Source organism: Rhinolophus sinicus, chromosome 17 (assembly GCF_057876585.1).
Source record: "Rhinolophus sinicus isolate RSI-liver-muscle chromosome 17, RSI-T2T, whole genome shotgun sequence".
NCBI lineage: Eukaryota > Metazoa > Chordata > Mammalia > Chiroptera > Rhinolophidae > Rhinolophus > Rhinolophus sinicus.
Window position 1 is genome coordinate 168741689 of NC_142517.1, and position 21015 is coordinate 168762703.

Here is a 21015-nt window from a genome sequence, read left to right on the forward strand (position 1 = left end):
CTATTGGAATTGACTGGGTTTGAATCCAGTTCCACACAAGCCTTGCACAAATTATTTAGCCACTTAGGGATTTCTTAGTTCCTTAGTTTCTGTGTCTATGATACCAGTTAATTATAATATCTATTCATGGGTGTTTGTAGACATTTGTCCATAGGTTCCTTGTGTTTCTATCTTTTACGCGGAGACATTGATTTCGTTAGTTCTGGACTATCTTTTCAAAGATGTTTGTGTAGACAACAGGCTTGAAAAAAATAGAGATAGTGTCTGCCTTCAGAGCAAAAGGCATGTTTGCTTATTGTCCAGCAAAATAACGATAATGTCTCCTTCTGGAGCAAAAGTGAGGTATGCTGACTGCCTATTATAAAAGATTTGGGTTTCCTAACTTCAGGATTCTGGTCTTGTAACACAACCCACTGACAGTGCTGGCATCACCTGGGCCTCAGGGAATTGATGAAAATCCTGATACTGTAACTGTTAATGTTGATATGAGTAAGAAAGACATTTATCTCTGACGAGCAGTCTCATGTCTTCCACCCATGTTCATGAAATTGTGGCAGGTTTATACATTAACTTCCACGTAAGATAGAATCTCAGACCCTTCACAGTTCTTAACAACAGATTTCTGTAAGAACCAAGTAAAGCAAATAAACATGAAGAGCTTGAAAGACTGTCTGGCACACAAAGACTAAAGACTAAGTAAATGTTGGTTGGTGATGTTATTAGATAGTTATACTTGCCAAATGCACATGGTTCATTAGTGGCAAAGCCAGAACTAGAATCCAGATCTGCAAATCTCAGTCTAACAATGTTCTTTTTACTTTTCCACTCTACCAACCCTTCCCATCCCAACATTATATTTTCTGCATATTATCTTACAATTACTGTTAAAATAATGTATTTTAAGAGGAAGAATTAAGAATTTTATACCAACTTATTTGGTGCACATATTAAAATTACAAGAAAGATAATAAATACCAGACCCTTAGATAAAGCATTAAAGTATTATTTTTAAGAGAAGAGTAGACAAAACCATGGCAAGCTCTGATACATAGAAAGAAATTAATTTGCTCAGAAACACATTATAAGCAAAATTTATAAAGCCTGAAAATTTCCTAATAACAATCAACATTTTAGCATGACTGCTTTTACCCTCTCCCAAATCCACTACTACTTTTTGTTAAAGGTTCAAAGTAAATTTCTAAAATGTACATGTGTCACAGATGGAATCTCTGAAAACAATAGCTTCTTAATACTAATTGTTGGATTTTGAAATATTTTCCTAAGACATTTTCTACAAGTCATGGTTTAAGATCTGGTTCCTGTATTAACACAGAAATGAAAAAAACTAATATTAATCAAATACTTGCTTTATAGCTGACCCATATTAATATTTTGCATGTGTTCTTTCATTGAATCCTCACAACAATCCTACAGGGTAGAAATTATTAGTAACTCCATTAACTGATGAGAAAATAATACATAGAGAAATTAAGTAGCTTACCAAACTTACACAGCTGATAAGATCTAATAGACCAAAGTGAATTAAAATCTGATGATTAGTAACCCTGCTCCATTAAATCCTGGTTATACTGCCATAAATCTTTGGTTGGATTTAACCAGTAAAGGAATACGGTAAGATGAAATGCTAAAATTAAGAAACTAGACTTTTCATCAAACAATAAACACTTCAATAGTATGTATCATAGACTAATAACTGCAAATCACAAATCAGTCCTTCCTCTTCAATAAGCTGCTCCTGGACAGTCTGGTTCTGTCTGCTCTTGGATGGAATGTGAAATTTTTGGAGAAATATAATTATCTAATTCAATCTTAAAAGAAGTACTATTGTATAAACCAGTTTTCTTCCAGAGACACTTGAAGACTATACTTTTACTATAAATACAAATATTACATGAAGATAAACAATTTTCAAAAATTTCTTTATTTCCCTCATTCTAACTTTACCTGCTTCACTACTCACACACTTAAACATCATGTTTCCAATTGTGAGAAGGTTGAGATCAATGTGTCATGTGACTAATGTTTAAGTTGCAATGTTTCCAAAAAACTCAACGTTTCCTCCAGTATTGTCAACTCATTTTTAGTTACTTTTCTTTCTGATTCACTTAGTTCATCAGCTGTTTTTTTTTTCCCTATGTGTCTTCTATCCTATTTCCAGAGCTCTGTTTTCTATCTTTAATCTGTCAAACATAGTACCTCCATTTTTTTTTTTAAATAACGTTTCACGTCTTTCTTTTCTACAGTGCACTTTATACTTTTGAAAACCAGCATGACCTTTTTCATTCTTAATAAACACTTGTTATAACAGCTTCCCTGAAGCAAAAGGAAGTAACTAAAACAGACAACATGCTGAATGATCAGGCTGTGGGGACTAAATCTAGCCAGATCCTCAGCTGGAGTACTTGGACACCTACTTTATATAATTTTAGGTCATTTTTATGTAATTTCAGGGGTTTCAAAATCCCCACGTCTCCAAATCTTTTGAACATTGATTTGCCATGATCCTTGTTCATCATCAGTTTACAGAGGCAGGGCCTTGTCTTTAATTGGCTGCTGATAAGCTCCATAATCATGGATGATTATTGCTAGAAGAACAATTTATTAACTTGGGCTCTGAGGACAGGTTATTTCTGCAGCCAGAACACAGAAGTAAGGAAAGAGCATGTCAGGGGTGACATCTCTATAGGAGCAGAACACAGGAGAGCATCAGCTAGACAAGTCTAGAGTTCTGCAGGGTATGGGAACTTGGAAGGTGTTATTTGTTTCCCTCTGTGCCCATCAATGGGGCAAGCACTGAGGGGATGATAAAAATGAGAAGATGTACTCTGCCTTTAAAGTAGTTTCCATCCATGCAGGCTGGGGAGATTAAGCCTGCATGACCTGGGTAGAACACTATGCATAATTATTATATTATGTTGTATGGACAAGACTCTTAAGAGTTCAAAAAAGAGACATAGTAAATACCTCGAGATTACTAACAGCAATCTCCAGAGATAACAATGAAGAATTAAAGAGGAGTGGGAGAATTAAGAGTGAGGAGAGCAGTCAAAGAAGGAACACTAATGTATGGGCCACACACTCCACTGACAGAAGGGTTGTATGGAAGCAGTTCTCACAAGATTAGGCAAAAATATTTTTCAGCACAATGTGGCTTTGAGCTGGGGACATCTTAGACAGGACACTTGGAGTTAAGGTGTGGCTATGACTCATATCAAACTCTATGATTCAATTTGTATGTTTGTAAAAACAAATTAAATTGAATTTGCTTGTTATCCTCCTAATTCATGTTGTGTTTGGCTCCGCTGGGTTCTAGCAGGTGTTATCTAGAAGCATATTTTAAGTGCCAATTTTGGCAAGGCAGTAGGACTGAATTAGTAGACCCCCATTAACCCTCTTCTTGCCCTGTGGATCATTATAATACAACACTGTAACCTAAGGAAACTTGACAATAGGAATATCATCAGCACATTCTTTGTAAGATTACCGAAAAGGAGTGGCCTATGCTGAAACACCTGTGTTCTCAGTGACTTTTTCTTTGTTCCTCACCTTTCTTTTCTCCAAGTTCTTATTTCTTCTCAGGCTTCCTGACAGAATCTTGGCGGACAGTTTAGCAAGCTATATCTAAGAGGAGGTAAAATAATGGCATTTAGGGATGTGGGAAATTTCGAGTTAGGCTTTTTGAATCCTGAAGAGATACTACTTAAAGGAGTAAAGCCCAGCTCTGTGCTTGGAAACATTTCACAGATAACTGCCAGTGACATTTATGTTCCAATAGGACCAGAGTTTTCCATGTGAAATAACTCAATTGGTTAGAAGGAGTATTTCAAAAGAATAGAAACGAAAAGATTCAGGGAATTTTGACCCATTCCCAATACTTCAAACAGCTTTATCTCTCTCTCTCAGAGAAGACATTGCCAACATTGTCATGTGGAGGAATTTACTGTTACTTAATTTTTAAAAAATTAGCCTCAAATCCTGGAGTGAAAAAGAACCAGAGCTTGCCTTTCTCAATTTTGACTTCTTATTTCGCTGTTTAATGTAGAATTTTGGATAACCTCTGGATTCAGTACAAGGAAGAATCATCTGGTGCAGTGAAGTCTACAACAAGAACAGACTTGACTTCAAAATTACTTACTGGCTTCTAGGGAGTCACCTACAATTTTAACTTTGGAGGTAAGTAGGCATGATGTTATTGCATGTTCTCTTTGTTATTTGGGTTTTTATTAGTGAAAACTGATGTTGAATAAGAATTTATTATTAAAGCCTTGGTATTATTACTATAATTGACTGGGATTTCGAATTTTATGACAACAAATACACTTTCACCAGTTCTTGCTTTGAATATATGTATTCCTGCAATGCTTGAGAATTTAGGATCTTGTTCACTAATCTTCTTTAAGACACTTGGAAGAAAACATTGTTGTATGAATCCATGAAAGGTATTAACTAATATCTTGACTGTTTTATGAATACTTATATATGTTTCATGAAGATGCAAGCCTGTTTAAACTTTATGTTTTTCCATTTTATTTTCTTAAGTACAGGTTTCTGTATTGAAAAGTATATGACTATAGTCAGAGAAAACATATCGAGGACATCCAAATGAAGTGTGGAAACAGAATCCGCATATATTTTCTTTAAACATTAAAAAGATGATGTGCTAGACAGTTCCTGGAACCTAGCTAGAGCTTTGATGCATTGTTTTTGTTGATGAGATGGTTGCTCTTCACAGTCAGAAGTCAACACAGGATGTGAAAATTAAATCAAGTCTGAAAGAGCAGTTTATACTGTAGCATTTAATGGTATTTTTCTGACAACACCAACATCCTCCCTCTTACCCCAGCCTGTTTTTCTAAAGGCCTGCAGTATGATGACGCATCAGGAGGAGGGAATAATGAGCATGGAAAAAGAGAAAAGAAAGGTGAGATCTGAAATAGGGGTGGGGCTCAGAGTTGGAAGCAAAGATGTACTTTGTCTCAGTTAACTACTTGAGGAAAGTGGTATAATCTGTGGGACCAAAAAAAAAAAAAAAGTAAAACTGGAATCTAGGGATTTGGATCCAAATTGCACACACCATTGGCTTCTCCATCATCAATTCTGTGATCGCAGCTCATGGCCAGTAAGAGCATCCTGAGGGCCTCCAATCATTACTTACTCACCTTGGGGCAGCTGGAACTCCAAGGACGTAAAGCAGTGACTGTCTGATACTGTCTATCCCTAAACTCTTTGCTCACTGTTTTTTCCATTCCCTGGAAGGGTGGAGGGGCCATTTCTGTGGTGAGGTTAGCTGTTCTAGGATAACTAGGAATTGCTAATTATTGTTATAAACTATCATTAAAGCCTAGTAAAGAATTCTTTTGGGCAGAGCTTTTGGAAAACAATTCTAATGCCAGCCTCAAAACTAATGGGATAATGTGAAATGTTGGATAACAGCCTATGTGTGCCTCAATTGTCTCTTTTAATAAATATATCAGTCTCTACCAATGTCCTGCTGTTAAGATTAAATGAGACCAAATATATATACTTTGAGAGGAATAAGGCACAAGATTCGTATGTGAGCTGTACAATTTATGTTACACAGCGTGGAAAGAGCCTCAGCCAATGTACCTATGTATAAATTCTGAAGCATATCCCATGTGAAAAGTACATCTTAAGGTTTGGGGCCTGTATTTATTTGTGGGAGGCACAGGGGAAGGAAGAAGAGTGCAGGAAATGGGAAAAGGACCAAGTGAAGCAAAATGACAGTGAAGAAGACCAAAGATTCTTCTTATTTGAGTCTCTTAAACATTGCATGAGATTATACTTCTGTTTTCTACATTAAAATAAAATGGATCTTTAAGGAAACCTTTCTTCCTTATGACATAGCTATTTACGTCAATGTCTCTTCTCCCTTATTTTCTTATAAACTCCTTGAGGACAGAAGCCATATCTCATATTTTCTACCTGTCTAAAACACAGCATAGAGCTTTGCATACATAGTCAAGAAAACATCTGGTGAGTGAATACTATCTGTTGATTTTCCAGCTGTTATATGGAGATACAATTCTGTTCACATGCTATTAATGATAACTGTGCAACAGATAACGAAAGAGACTAGGTAGGTGTTTCAGAGGGTCATGGCTTCTATTTCCAAAGAAGAGATAGACAAAAAAAAAATGAATAGCTGCCTAAAAATTAATTATTTATATCTGGCCATCAAGCAAGTTTCTGTGAATTAAAAAAATCCTCCAAAGTATATGTTCCTCAATAATGGAGCCTAGGTTTCATCAATTGCAGGGCACAGAATGCCAGTTTTTAAATGTGCTTTTGAAAGACAGCCTGTGATGTAATTATATATGTAAAATTGCATCGCCTAGCTCAAAGAGAACTGTTGAAAGAAAAACAGCTGCTTTGTTTGTCTAGAATATCAGTGTCATTATTTTTGCTGTTGAGAAACACTAATTTGTGAAAGAAAAGCATCCCAGAAGGCAAATTTCACAGTTTAAATTCTCGTGCCAAAAGTGTTCTGAAGATCATAATTGAAAGATAATGAAAAGCTAAATACAGTTTTGTATTTCACAGAGACAGTGAAGTGACTCTAAGTTAAAATTTCAAAATCTTAAAGAAGTGTACTACTTTAGACATAAGAATACAGGCTAATTGAGAGATTATGGGCATCCCAACAGAATTCCAGTATGATTTCAACTGGTTCTAGACTTTCTGAATAAGAAAATCCCTTCCCACACTGAAAAACACACCTTTGTATATGGCAATCCATTTCTGAGGCAGACCTAAATAGTATGTTAGTTTATTAGGGTCAAAACTGATGCCAATGAAAAGCTGCCAATTTGGCCCTTTTAAATAAATCAAAATCTAATTGTGTCTCAAAGTCAATCAGTTTTGGTAGGTTTAATAATTAAACCAATTTGTGAGCAAAGCTTAAGAAATGGCATCTGTCATTTACACCACGGAACAGTTTCAAGAACAAAAATGCAACTGCAGTCAAAAATGAAGGAAAAAACGTGAACTTCAGGAGTTAGATCCTGTTACACTACCAGGATAATTTATTTTTGAGAGTTTTTGGATGGAGGGAGTATTTTGGACTTTTCTCTTGTTATTATTGGCCCTTGCCTCTCATCCCATTGATGCCAGTAAAAAATGATGTAGCACTTTCTTTGAAGACATTGAACTTTGGAGAGAAATTGAAGCTGAAGTATCTTATATAGATCAAGACAGTGGTAGGGAGAAAGTTAGTAGTAATACAAGTATTGGCAGCAGGAAACAATTGGGGGAAACTAGCTTGAATCTGAGAAACATCTTAGGGTCTTGCTAAAGCCATGAAACAATTTCCAACAGCAGAAGGTAAGGAGGTCCACAGGCTTCCACCTGATAGGTTATGGGGTGAGCACTGCAGGGCGGGGAGTGTCTTGGTCTCAATCTTAACGCTTCCGTGCCAGAGTATTTCATAACTCTGCATGTATTTTCCTAAAGGAAATTATGACTGATACACACTGAGTTCCTGGCAAAAAGAAGGTGATGAAAAATTATAAGTTCAGTGAAAGAGTAAGTGAATGACTAGAGATACTTTTCCCCCATGAAAGTTCAATTCTCTTCTATCAGGACAATTTTATATAGTCAGTTCAGGTGTAAAATGTAGCTTTATATGTATTTCTTGATTTTCTGCATGATCTCTCATATAGTATAGGAATTCATCCATTATGGGTAACATAGCAAAAGGAAACCATTTTGAGTTTTAAATAACTCATTTAAAAACAAGATTTCACAAATATTAATTAGTACAATAACTGTCATTTGAATATGAAGTCTCATTTACTCTGCTATACCTTGTACATGTATGCTCTCTTGCCCTCACAAAGAACTGACAGGCCAGTATTAACATCCCCATTTTATACATGAAACAGAGGCTCAGAATGTTGAATCCCAGGCTCAAAACTGCACAACTGACAAGGGGTTCTGTGGGGGCCCCGAGTAAGAAACACTCTGATTCCAAGGCACACCTTCTTAACGTCTGAATTATCTTATGTACAAGATCAATGAACACAGTCAATAACATTTTTGAGACACAAACCCATTTCAGAATAGTATAGACATCCTCCTGAGAAGAACTTTACATGTGCACATTGACATATAATTTCCAGGGTTTGTAGACATACATGCTGCCATCCCCATGTACACTATGAATCAATGTTTAATCATATAAACATCAGACTTAAGAAGCCAGAAAATCTATGAAATCCTATAGAGAATTGGAAAGAAACATGAAAATTGCAATTAAAAGACTTCTAAAGGGCTTACCACAGAAATAAACAAACATATGTCAGGCACTGTTTTGGATATTTATGATATACCAGTAAAAAAAAAAAAAAAGGACAAAAATCACAGACCTCAAGGAGCTTATCTTCTGGTGGGAGGATATAGATGGTAAAAATAAAATAACAAAGGAAAATGAATATATAGTGCGATAAATGCTATGGAAAAAAAGTAGGGCAGGACTGGAGCTATGGGAATGACAGAGGTAGGTTGCAATTTAAAATAGGATAATCAGGATAGGTCTCACTGAGAAAAGCATATTTAAGCAAAGATTTGAAGGAGATGAGGGAGTTAATCACTTGGCTTTTGGGGGGAAGACTGTTCTAGACAGAGGGCCAGCCCGTGAATAGGCCTAAGGCAGGAGTGTGCTTTAGGTGCTTGAAGCAAGCAAGGAGGGTGTGTGGCTAAATGGAGTGAGTGAAAGGGGAGAATCAGGAGATGAGGTCAGAGAGGTACCAAGGGCCAAAACATACAGGGTCAAATTGACCTCATGAGGTCTAGGTCTTTGATGTTTACATTGAGAAAGTGGATCACCTCAGTTTACTCCAGCTTTCTTTCGGTATTTTCATAGTATATCTTTTCCTGTCTCTTTACTTCTAATTATCTATGTCCTATATTTAAAATGGGTTTCTTGTAGACAGCATATAGTTGGGTCTTGTTTTCTTATCCAAGTTCACAATCTGTGTCTTTTCATTGGTGTGTTTATTCTATTTACATTTAATATAATTATTCAATGGTGAGACCACACTATCATCTTGTTAGCCACTTTCTAATGTTCTATCTGTTCTTTTGTTTCTTTTCTTCCTTTCTTTTTTTTCAAATTAATTGAGTATTTTTTTATTCTAGTTTATATCTACTATGGGCTTATAGCTTTTTCTAACTTTTTTTTGAGGTTGTTGTAGATTTTAAAACATATGTGTTTAATTAATCATGATCTACCTTAAAATAATATCACTTCAAATATAGTATAAGGACCTTAAACATACAAGCCCAATTCCTCTCTCCCATCTGCTGCTGTTGTCATACATTATGTTGACATTTGCAATACATACATAATACATTACTACTATTTTTGCTTTTGACAGTCAATCATGTTTTAAAGCAATTAAAATAAGAAAAAATAATTTTATATTACCTTGCTTTATTCCATTTCTAGTGTTCTTCATTACTTGATGTCAATCCAAGTTTACTACTGGTTTCATATTCCTTTTTTGCCTGAAGAACTTCCTGAATTCTCAATGTATTTTGAAGGTAGAGCCAATGAGATTTCTAGATGTATTATATGTAGCCTTTGAAAGAAAGCGAAATCAAAGATGAACCCACGGTTTATAATAAAGATGCTAAAATTTCACAATGACAATAGCAAATAACTAAAAAGAAAAGGATATATTTAGGAAGGAAATGATGCTAGTGTAAAAACAAATTCAACTCTAAAAGAAGAATACAACTTGATACACCTAATGTATTTTATAATCTAGATATCTGCCATGGATTTTTCTGCCCCTGAAAGTTTCAATTTCAAAGACCTATAGAGGTTCCAAGGGGGAATCATGGATCCTGTGTGTGTGATACCTATATCTACACATGCTTACCTCGTCGCCTTCTTGTCAATCTGGATGCAAACCTCAATCCCTTCACTGGTTTCAATAAGGAATCTACTCCCCACCCCACCCCCACACATTTATCAGGTTTTTTCTTCCTTTTTTCCCCACTCACTCAGGTGGTCTTTGTTCTCTCCCTATGAAATTGCTTGTGGTGAGTTCTGAGTTCTTCTCCTTATTTCATATAGCATATAACTCTCTCCTACACTCAGCATTGAATACACAAAATCCCTTAAGGAGGTTACCAGAATCAAGGAGGCTTCAGGGTCTGCCCTTCCTAGAAGTTTGGGTTTATACATATACACTATTGTTGCAGGTAAAGTTCCCCCAGGATTTGCATGCAGGAAGTTTATCTGCTTTTTCAAGAGCACTTCTGCTCTTGAAGGAGCAAAGGAAGCAAGACTAAGCAGAGGGAAAAGTTGAAATGAGACACAGTTGAAACAACAGCCTCGGTCAATGCCACAGAAATCTCTCAAGACTGAGATAATTCTACAAAGATGTCCCACATTAAGGAACATATCCCACAACAATCAATCATTGGCTATGGCTGCCCCCAGGAATTGGAGGATAGACTTTGGCAAGGCAGCTTCCTTGAGCCGAGGGCAATTCCCAGAGTTGGATGCAACTGAGTTATCAGCAGCCAACACTCCCGGCATCTGAAACCATGAAGCCTTGACCACGAAGGGGAATCTGAGAGTTATCCAAATGCAGTCACCACAATCAACCCCATATCATTCAGTTTCACTTGCTTCATATAGTGTATTGTCTCCACAAGGGAGCAACTCCTCCAGGATTATACTTGGTCTCCTTTCCTGGGAAAGCTTTAAGAGAAAGTTTAGTGGAATAAGCTACAGTTTCAGCCTCCTTCTCCCTCCCCTTCCTATCCCCTTGCCCCTACAGTTACTCTCCAGATTGCATCTGATATTTATAATCTCTCTCACCTATTAATCCCATCTACTAGATTTCACTCACCCCTGACTACATCAACTGATCTCCATCACTTCCCTGGTGGGATCACCCAGGTCCCTAACTCTAAGGAGGTCTGAGCCCCCAGCTGCTGTGCCCGTCTCAGAATATGGCTCCTCACGTGTTCATTTACCATCAGAATTGGTCAGAGGATACCAAGAGCCCCCTTCCCCCACCCCTCTTCTCTAGCAGATCACCTAGGTGCCAAATGTATTTTCCTTGCTCCTATTATTTAACAGCAGCCTACCTTTTCCTTGTGATCAGAATCAATTACCCCTGGCAGGATTGTGAATCCTTTTTGGCCTACTAGATCCCTGGCACAAAGAACCTAAAGTAACCACAAGGCAGTCACAGCTAAAGATTGGTGGGGCCCTCTGGGAATCACTACTACCTGTAGACCTACAGAACCTACAGTTGTGGGGATGGGAAAGACAAATTTCCCAAATGTGTCACTGGAAGTGGTAATAGGCATAGTCACTTCTTGCAATCCTTGGTTCCCAAATCCATGCCTTTTCCCTTGGGGAACACGGCATCATAGAACAGTTGATGATTTAGGGTGTACTTTTCATACTGAAAAATGAAGATGTGCACCATTCATGCAGAATAGAATTCAAAAAGCTATTCCGTCGCGATCAGGCTAGCAGAAACAGGGTGGTAGGATATGTGATGGGAACAGTGAATCTCATGTTAGGTGCCTACTATCACACCTTACTTGCTGTAAAGTGCACGGCTTGATCCAATGCCAAGTAAGTAGGATCATGTGTTGGTAGTTCAGACATTTTGTTTGCCCTTCCATAATGGTGCTGCCTATGAACCAAATGGGCAGGAAAGGCAATTACATAGAGAACCCTACTCAGAATAACTCTCTGCCTCCTAAGATGGATTGGACACAATGTAATCAATTTTATGTAGCTCATCCCCTCAAGAGATGGTACCATAGTAGAGGGTCAGCATTAGCCTTGCAGCTGGCAGGTTAAATGACTGATAGCAGCAGTACTGGGTCCACCTTGGTGAGAGGGAGGTCATGTTGTAGGGTCCATGCACAACCTCCATCCTTGTCTCCATATCTTCTCCTGCATAAACCGTTTGTGCAACATTTGCGTTACTTCTGACAAAGACTGGCTATTGTCAACTGGCTAAGTTATTCTATATGGTTTTTAGTGCCCTTTCAATAGATTCTTTCTGGTGGGCATTATGATGTGAATCAAAGACATTCACACTTCATGCCTATGCTTATCTATCAACTAACATGTCTCTTCAGACCTCTATCTCATTCTTCTAACTTATCTCCTTCCAAGCTCCTGACCAACAAGCCAAACCATTTGTCACCACTAATGAGTCCATATTAACCTTATATCAACCGTCTTCTTTTCCAACACAAAGCAGCTGCTCATGCACACTACCCAAACCTCTGCCAACCAGGACGACTGCTACTCTCTGCTGTCTTCCAAGGCCCCCCTTGAGTGAGGCTACTGTGTGAGAGCCCTGGTTATGTGTCAGTTATCTACTGTTGTGTAACAAACCACAGTTAATTATTTCTTAAAGAGAGAAGACGAACATGGCCAAGGATGGAAACAAATGAAGTGGAATGAAGGTGAAAGCCATACAATGAGTTTGTCTACAACAGTGATTGTGACATCACCATCAACAAACAATGACAAAAAGTGAGCAAAAGAGAGAAACTGTGAGCTAGACAAGAAATTTTTAAATAAATATAGGAGATAAAGTAGAAAAAAAAACAACCTTCTGCTTTCAACAACTCAAAACCAGAATTCCTTACCTTTGTCTTCAGACCTCTCCCCACTCTGGACTCCATGTGCCCATTAAATATTCTCCTCTGGCTACAATGTTGAAAGACCCTATCAGAAACTATTGTGAGAACATGGTCTTCTATTTACTGTCTTCATGTTATTATTTCAACCTGGAATTTTCCTCCCACTCCACACTCCAACCCTCTCTAAAATACTTAATTACTTTTTATGATTCAACTCAAATTATTTTTGGGAGTAAGTGAGGACATAAATAAACAAATTGTATCCATGAAGAAACTCCTGTCAAGAATAGTTCATTTCTCCCCTGAACACCCTGAAATCCTTAATGGCAGGGCCCACATCTTACTGATGTTTACACTGATACACAAAGCGCATATAGGGGCTTAAGTTTTGATGCATGAATGGCTTAGCACACAGTCTTGTATTGTATTGTGGAGTCATTTGTGATTTCTATAAGTTAAAATTCTCCTCCAAGTCACAGACCAGGTCATAATTTTGGTTTTCACAGCATCTGCAAAGTATCTTAACACCAAGTTAATAATAAAATAAGTTAATGTGTTAAGGGAATAACTGCTAATTCAGGACACGTGAGAGCGGAAGCTGGTTTGTGATGTTAATTACAAGAACAGCCTCAGTCAATCCCATGAGGATCTCTGAAGGTGGAGTGGTCCTTTAGAGATGTATTGAATCAAGGCAAGGAGGACAAACCTTTGTATCCTGCGTTACTCAGGCATTAGATGTGTGCTACATCTCAGAAAGGGGACATAACTTTGGGTGCAGCAGCTTCCTTGAGCAAGGGCAGTTCCTGAGGAAGGACATGTCTGTGAGCCATCAGCATCCAAAATTCCAGTCAACTAAGAGCACGACTACCTTAATTCCAAAAGGGGATCTGGATGGCACACCACAGCCTCAAATACAAGATCCCTGAGAGGGAGAAATGCAGCCTCTGGCTCACCTGCCATAAAAATCCTCCTCCTGAGGAATGGGTGAAAAGACAAGACTGAATTTACTCAAATTTCTCTTCTGAGCCCCCAAAGTCGTTTTTCTATTTGAGGGTTTGAATTGGCACCCGAGATATTTATTTCAGGCTCTGCCCTGTCGATTGGATACTGGGGAAGTTTCTCACACTCACCGAGACAGTCAAGTTACCCAGGTCAACGCCGCCACTGCCCCAGCCTAGCCAGGCAGTCTCCCTGCATCATCTCTGAGGACATCTCTGTGGCCTCTGGCTTTCCGGGGACCGTATAATTGTCCCTAGCTTGGAGATCACAGCATTAGAGAATACGATCCTGAGACAAAATTCTCACCAGGATCCTCTATCATCTCTTCCCCTCTCAGAATCAAGGCTTACTTCTTAGTTAATGACACCTATATACAAGCATACCTCGGAGATATTGCAGATTCGGTTCCAGACCAATGCAATAAAGTGAGTTATCGCAATTAAGCAAATCATAATCTTTCAGCTGGAAGGTCTTGCCTTCAATTTGCACAAAATGCAACAACAGTGAAGTTCAGTAAAGCAAAGCGCAATAAAACAAGGCATGCCTTACAGGGGAGGAGCATCAGCTGCTGGTCTTTTCAGCCCCTACATGCATGATCTCTGCCTCCTACAAGAAGAAAGAGCTAGAATATCTCTTGGGCAATTTTGCTTGCAGGGATGACTTGCCTCCTTGGTTCCTCCTTGTTTTCTGATCTTAATTTCTGGATGGCTAAGGAAAGTCTCCCATAGCAAGTGTTGTTTGCTAGAATCTACCCATCTTTTCTATAACTAAATTTTAAAAGGGAGGGAGGGAGATAATTTCCTTTCACCTGGCAGCCCAACGCATTGACTATACACCATACAAATGAATAGTTCCTAAGTTAAAGGTGGTTTGTACTTGGATGGTCCCAGCTGTTTTGAGACCAGACCTCATATGCTAAAGGTAAATTAATGGACAGTCTCTCACCAGGGTTCCCACTTTTTCTGGGTTTCAGACCAGAGGTGGAGGTTGGAGATCACTCCCTGGGACCTTATTTGCAGGGAAGTTGATTTACTAGGAAGGCTGTTAAACCAGCATCATCAATTGTAACTCCCCAAATCTCAACTGAGGAATCCAGGTCAACTCTGCTACTTGGTTGGGTTCCATAAAGACATCTGTCAACTTTCTTTTCTCTTCTTGAATAAAGCTTTGCTAACAAGGAGAATTTAGATCTCTCATGAATTCAAAAGCTTCTTAAATAATGCCTTACTGTATGTTGCTCTTGTAATAGCATGTTTTAACTGAATCTGATTTTCCCAACTGTTCAATAGCACCTTGTCATATGGCTCATTACAAAAGACTTTCTAGTATTAACACATTTCCAGGGTACTTTTCTCTTTCCTGTTGGTGCCTGGTGGGGGAATGGATGTACAAGTCTTAGCAGCTGTCCACATTATCAAGTCTACTTTTCGACGCTGTCAAGTATTTCGTCACAGAGATGAAACTCTGGCAGGACTGAGATCATGTATACCTACGAATGCTAAGCCTACACACTTTTCATCTGCTTCACATCTCTGTCTCTAAAACCTGCCACTACTGCAACACAACACGTTCTCTTCAAATTCAAAATCCTTTTTTCTGTTCCCTGAAATTGGACTGAAAATGGCATCTAGTGTATGGTTAACAGGTTAGCGGCCTCTACTGGGGTTTCCAATGCTTGCCTGATAATCGCTTCAACAGTAGATGTCCAGCATCTGAGGGACTCTGCGTCAACAAATGGAGCCTTTGGTCAGGCAAAATCACAATGGACATGCACACACTGCCCCTTCCAAAGAAAATGCTATGTGCGAGTCCACTGTGGTAAACTTAAAAAAAAAAAAAAGAACCTCCTCTGTAACTTGGGATGGTTTTGGTTTATGTCATAATATGATACACTGCTTTTTGCTTAAAATATTCAACCTTGAACAGTGTGTTCCTCTGCAAAAACTGAAAAGTTGACCTCAGAGTAGATCTCTACTTTGGGTCCCCTGTGGAGCTGTTGTGAACCTATTCCTTTAATATTTTTAGTAGAGTTATTGTTCAATTGAAAATAGAGGGTCTGTGAGGCGCATCCTGAAAATTCATAGAAGGCTTTTTGAAAGGATCACCTTAAATCTTTCGATGTCTTTAAAAAAGGTTCTGCAGTCACACATTTTGCTTCATATTTACCCTAAACTACCTTCATATTCCTTCATACTAACTCTAATATTACCCTAAATATCCTTCATATTTACCTGTTTCCTGACAGCATCTTGGTTTGAACTTTGCCCTGAGGCACTTTCTTACTTTTGAGGGTCTTCTTCTGGGAGATACTAAGGATGAATCTTATTTTCAAACATCTCACTTTCAAATGTCTTATTTGTTCTACATCTGCTTGAAAAATAGAATAATTTCTTTTTTAGCTCAGATCTCTTTATTTTCATTTTATGACATGCATGTAAAAGAAACTAATTGTCACTTTCAACAGTTAGCCTAGAAATAGCCTTAGTCAGATCGATCCGTTCACTAGATACATTTCTATTTTCTGTGGGTGATGATTTCCCTAAGCTTTCCACCACTATATATCCAAGGTCTTCTACCCGTAACATTTCACTCACTCTCCTTCAAACCTTCACTGACAACCACTTTGAGGCTCACTTGTCCTGGTAACACTCTACTTCCAGGTAACAAAATCTGCTACTCTTGCTACACAGCAAATTCACCTAAAACCTACTGGTAAAACATAACATTCATTTCATTTTGCTTATGATTTTGTCTGACAGCAATTTGGGGAAGGGCTCAACTGAACAGATCCTACTTGGCGTCTCTCATGTAGTTATTGTCAAATGTTTTGGACAGGACTACAGTCACCCGAAGGCTGGACTAGGCTGCATGTCCAACAAAGCTAACTCTCGTGGCTGGTAGTTGATGCTAGCTATCAACTGGGAGTTCAGCTCACCTGAGAGCATATAATGCTGGCCCCTACGTATGGTTTAGCTTTCTCACATCTTGGCAGCTTTGGTAGTTGAACTTCTTGCATGGTAACTCAGAACTCTGTATGTTAGTGTTCTCATGAACAAGGTTAAAGCTGCATCACCTTTTATGACCCGGTCTCAGAGATCGCATAGCATCCATTTGCCTGTACTCTATTAGTCAAAGCAGTTAGAAATCCACCCAGATTCAAAGTAAGAACGTATACTCACCTGTCAATGTGAGGAGTATCTAAGAAGTGTGCAGCCATTTTCTAAAACCCACCACAAGGGGCCTTGCATTATCACCAGCCCTTATGATAATGCAGACATACAGAGGGTGCTCTGTAAGTGTTTGTCAAAACAATGGCTTTTGGCAGGGAAAGGAAAGGAATTCTGTGGGGGGGGGTGGGTGCTAGAACTAGTTAGGCCATATAAGGTCTTTATCCCTGGGATCTTCAAGAGGAGAAGAGACGCCACTATTGGCGACTTTGGGTGATGTAAGCATTCACTTGTCTAAAAGCAAAGGGCTGACCTTTGTGTACTTCTTTCGGTTCTTTTCATTTTTTGATTATTCGAGGGCCAAGGGACATTCATACATTACCAGAGATTTTATTTGTATTTTTTAATAACAGTCAGGCTCCCATACCCCAAAGCTATGTAGTGTTATGATAACCTTGTGGCACCCTCTAATAATATATGGCAAGCGAGTGATCTGGAAGGACTTGGGATGCTCTCCAAGGGCACTATTCCAGGGAGCACCTTTGGCCACACAGATATCCAGCTGAATGTCTCTCTCTGTGCCGTGTTAGTTCGGGAATAGAGTAGGGTGTTTCCACTTTCTTGTGCCACAGAACACAGATAAATCCCTCGTGTGGATGAGAAGGGCTCCAGGAATATTACATACCAAGAATAAATACCTAGACTCTGAGTTAGGATGAGTTTCCGTAAATGCACTTCTTTTACACATCACGCAAAGTTATAAACAGGACAAAAGCCTTAGAAACTTTTGTTATTGTCCCTTAGCGCCCCCTCCTAACAAGTTACCATATTTATATGTGAAAATATCTTCTGAGAAATGTCAGGCATCTTGTTTGAATCCTCTGAAACAAAACAATTTCTGTGAAGCACGTAGAGTGATGCCAAGAAGTCCATCTGCCAGCCAGAATTTCATCCTTTAAATACCTTGTTATGGCAGCACAAAAGAACACAATGAGTTTTGTTTAGAGTGTCAGTCTTCCATCTCTGGGCTAAAAGGATTAGGCCTAAATTGCACATCGTTATATAAGACTGCATGAAAATCTTTGTTTCTTTTGTCCTTAAAAGTATTTCATGAAGTTTTATAAATAGCCAGAAATATTAATGGGACTAAAGAAACCCATTCAGAAGTTTACAAGTAGTAGATTTGCTAGGCATTCCGACTTATGTGATTATTTATTTTGCATGAACAAGTCAGGGGACTTTTCAAGTATGATCATTTGTTGGACATGGCAGGGGTTGAGGAGAAGCAATAACGTGTGATAATTAAAAGCATGGATTTTGGAGTCAGTTAGATCTGTTTTAGCCTCTCTGGTTATTAAATGTGACTAGGAAATTTACTGAATCTGTCTATAGCTCATTTTCCTCATCTGTAACATGGAGATAAAAGTATTTACCTGCTAGGGTTGCTTTAAAGGTTAAATGGGATAATATAAGTAATTTACTTACCCATGCTTGGCTCAGAGTAGTTGTACAGTTAAGTAAGATAGGAACAAGCATACAATTTTAATCGATATTGTGTGTGTGTGTGTGTGTGTGTGTGTGTGTGTGTGTGTGTGTAAGAGGAGGGAGTAGGGGAGAGACAGAGATTGAGGGAGAGGGAGAGAATATTTGGGGAGGGCATATAGAAAACAGTGTTGGAAATATAGTATGGATATGATGGTTATTTGTTGCTGTTAATTTATTTGATGAAAGGATTTTGAATTTTGAATATGTTGCAATGGAATAGGAATGGAATGTCAGGAAGTGTTTGGAGACTTATGTTACTTTGAAAGAGTTATTTGTCTCCTATACATAGACCAAAGCAGAAAGTCGGAAACATTTCCCACCTCCTGCTCCCCATTCTGTTCCCATTTCAATCATACTTTTGTACCCCTCTCAGCACTTGTATGCATGCACCCAATGTCAGAAGTCTGTCTGTTGAACAAAACTCAGCTGTCCATTAGGTGAAACAGTTGGAAAATCACCAGGCCATAACAATGTCACTACAAATAACAAAGGCATTTTCATGTTATGAGAAGAAAACCCAGTGTAATATACAAATAAGAGTGGATTTTCCTAAGGAACAAAGTTGGGGAAGGAGTGAAAGAAAGATTTTTGAGGTGGGCAAAGCCTTTTCTCTCTTTTTAAATGCACTGGTGAGGTCATTCCTGTTTTTAATCTTTATGTGTTAGGCCATTTGGGAGAAATGCATTCAGTAATGTAATGCAGTAATCTTGCCATTATTAATTTAAATAACAATTTCCATTGCTTCATGATTATTTCTATAATAGTTTTATTCTAAGAAATACATTGTTTAGCCGGGTATGGAAAGAAACAGGGTATTAATGGCCAATTTCTATGTTATTCACTGCTTTTCCAAAAAAATAGATTTTTTGATTACCTTAACACAAGTCTGTTTGAAAGGAATTCTAGCACCCTTCAAATAACCTTTCCAAATATTACTTATGAATCTACGTACCTCAATAAAATGTTTCCTGTTGTTCATTTCCCTAAGGCTAAAGTGGCAGAATTATTAGCTTTTGGTAGGGTTAAACAATAACTACCTATGCTAACCTTTGTGAAAGAATGGAAAACAAATACACCTTGAAGTGTTGTAACAGTTGAAAAGATTCCCATACGTCAGTTCTTTCTTATTTTTGTTTTTCCTAGAAGAGCACAGAGAAATTAAAAACAAATCTTTTAAATAAACTTTTTCTCTACTTCTAGTGCTGAATAAAGTCCTTCCTGTCTCTAAATGTTAACAATGTCATACTTCCTAATGGGGACCCTTTCTAATCCTGTGTTGTAGTAGTTACATGTGCCCAGTAAAATCCTAGATGAGTGGATATTTATCAGTAAACGAAACAGATAAAAATCCCTGCCATCATGGAGTTTACAGTCAGTGGGGGGAGACAGAAAATGAACAATATTTATAAATACAGAATGTGGCAATAAACGATAAGAAGAAAATTAAGTCAGGAAGGGAATCGGGCGTGTCAGTGGGGTTGGATAGGGGTAGGGATAGTAGTTTCAGATAGACCACTCTATCTGAAGGGCTCTTGAACAGATGACATTTAAGGAAAGATGTGAAGGAACTAGAGGAGAATGCCATGTTTTAAGGAACAGCTAGCAGGCCAAGTGGAGTCAGATAGGGGAGAGTAGTGAGAAATGAGAGGCAAGAGGGGCCAGTCTGGTGGTCTATGCTAAGAACTTTGGCTTTTATGCTATTACATTAAATGGCATTACACATACAAAATGAGAAGTCATTACAGGTCTGTCTACATCTTCTATCTGCCTCTCAAGATTCATTCTTCACTGTTATCCATCCTGTTCTCTGGCCTGAGGAAGTTGAGTTATATCTTCCTGTTTTTCCTCATGACCAATCATGTTTCTTCCTTTTAGCTATCTTCCTTCTCTTTCAATTATCCAAGTCTCCCCTCTGTCGGACAAACAGAGACCCAGCTACCTGTGTTTCTCTGGATCAGTAGCTCTCAACAGTGGACCTACACCCACCAGAGTCAGTTCCAGGAACCCACTAAAATGCAAATTTCTTGGCTTCACTCAAGACATTCAGTCAGTATCTCTGGGATTGGGGTCCAAGAATTTGCATGTTTAACAAGTTTCCTAGGTCAGTTTTTTTCTTACAGTGAAGCTTGAAAATTAGCTTCCTCGGTTACAGAAAAGCACCCTGCTGATGGACATCCAAGCAGTTTCTTATGATCAATTTTTTTCTTCACTGCAAAAATGAGAACTCAGAAATATTTGGTTTGGCTCTATTACATTTTGACTGAATGTAATCTGCTACACTTTATTTATATTTTAATTCAATACTTATAAAACATTTTATTTTGTAAAATATTTCATCATTAAATACAAGGGGTGCCAAAAAACAAAACAAAACATATACACATTTTAAGAGATGTTATTTATGCTCAAGCAGTAGTTCACCATAATCAGAAGTGTCTCGACACTGATGGTAACCACTTTGAGCATCTCCTGTAATTGCAGAAGACAAAATGTGACTTTTATTTATCTTTTGTTATCGGTATATATTATTACAATTTTAATACAGTTTTCCTTTCTTAAAATGTGTATACATTTTTTGGCACCCTCTGTATGTCCATAAGAATCACTTTGCACAATCCTCATCAACTTGTAT

General features: G+C 38.2%; 1 long non-coding RNA gene across 1 annotated transcript in view; it reads right to left on the bottom strand.

Moving 5' to 3' along the window:
• Positions 1–12791, bottom strand: part of LOC141567711 (uncharacterized) — an 80375-nt gene extending 67584 nt beyond the window's left edge. The window contains exons 1-2 of the long non-coding RNA XR_012490541.2: positions 12679–12791; positions 9467–9620 (exon numbers count right to left, since the gene is read on the bottom strand). This is a non-coding gene — a long non-coding RNA (uncharacterized LOC141567711). The remainder of the gene's footprint in view (positions 1–9466; positions 9621–12678) is intronic.
• Positions 12792–21015: the final 8224 nt, after the last annotated feature.